The sequence below is a fragment of the Trichechus manatus genome, unplaced genomic scaffold (genome assembly GCF_000243295.1).
Source record: "Trichechus manatus latirostris isolate Lorelei unplaced genomic scaffold, TriManLat1.0 scaffold00255, whole genome shotgun sequence".
Classification (NCBI taxonomy): Eukaryota; Metazoa; Chordata; class Mammalia; order Sirenia; family Trichechidae; genus Trichechus; species Trichechus manatus.
The window spans coordinates 1,453,925-1,455,176 of NW_004444191.1; positions in this window are offsets into that span (position 1 = coordinate 1,453,925).

The following is a 1,252-nucleotide window of genomic DNA, read 5'->3' on the forward strand; positions in this document are numbered from 1 at the left end:
AAGAACGTGTATTCTGGAGTCGTTGGGGTTAGTGCTCCATAAATGTCAATTAGGTCAAGTTGGTAGCTAAATCAAGCCAAATCCATTGCTGTCCATTCAATTCCGACTCATAGCGACCCTATAAGGACAGAGTAAAACTGCCCCCATAGGGTTTCCAAGAAGCAGCTGGTGGATTCAAACTGCCAACATTTTGGTTAGCAGCCAAGTTCTTAGCCATTACTCCACTAGGGCTCCAAGCTGGTAGCTAGTGATGTTCAAATCTTCTATATCCTTGCTGATTTTTTGGTCTATTTGTTCTACTAATTACTTAGAGGATGTGTTAAAATCTCCTAATATGACTGTTGATTTGAATATTTCTCCCTTTATTCCCATTAGCTTTTGCTTTATTTATATTGAAACTCTGTTATTAGGTGCAAATACAATGTCTTCTTGATGAATTAATCTTTTTTTTAATCACTAGGAAAGTCTCTTTTCATCACTCCATATCTTATAATTCACTGTCTGATATTAAAATAACCATAAGCCAGCTTTCTTATGTTCTTATGTTCATTCTTTGCATTATATTTTTTACATCCTTTAACTTACAATCTATCTGTGTCTTCAATTTAAAGTGTGGGGTTTTGTGTAGATATCATATAGCTGGGTCTTCTTTTTTTTTTATCTACTTTAAAAATCTCTGCATCTTTATTGGAGCCTAAAACATTTACATTTAATGTAATTACTGATGTGATTGAATTTCAGTCTACTATCTCCCTGTTTGTTTTCTTTGTTTTATTATTTTTTGTTCCTTTGCTACTCCTTTCTTGCCTTCTTTTCTGTTAATCCAAGTATTTTTTAGTATTTAAATTTACTTCCTGTATTGACTTTTTTAGCTATATCTCTTTATATTGTCTTTAATGCTTGCTCTAGGGAATACAATATGCATCCTTAACTTATACAGCTTACTGAATACCACTTCAAGTAAAATCTATAAATCTTACTATTGTACATTTCCATTTACTTCCTATCCTTTGTGCTATAATTGTTATATATTTATTTCTATATGTAATACAAATCCCGTAACACAATGTTATTACTTTTGCTTTGAAATTGTTTAAAGAAATTATGAAAAGAAGAAAGTGATAGACTTTATATTTACCCGTATGTATACCATTTTCCATGCTTTCATTACTTCATTTAGATGTTAGTTTTCATCTGACATCAATTCTCTGCAGCCTAAAGAATTTTTTTCTAGCATTTCATGTAGTGCAGG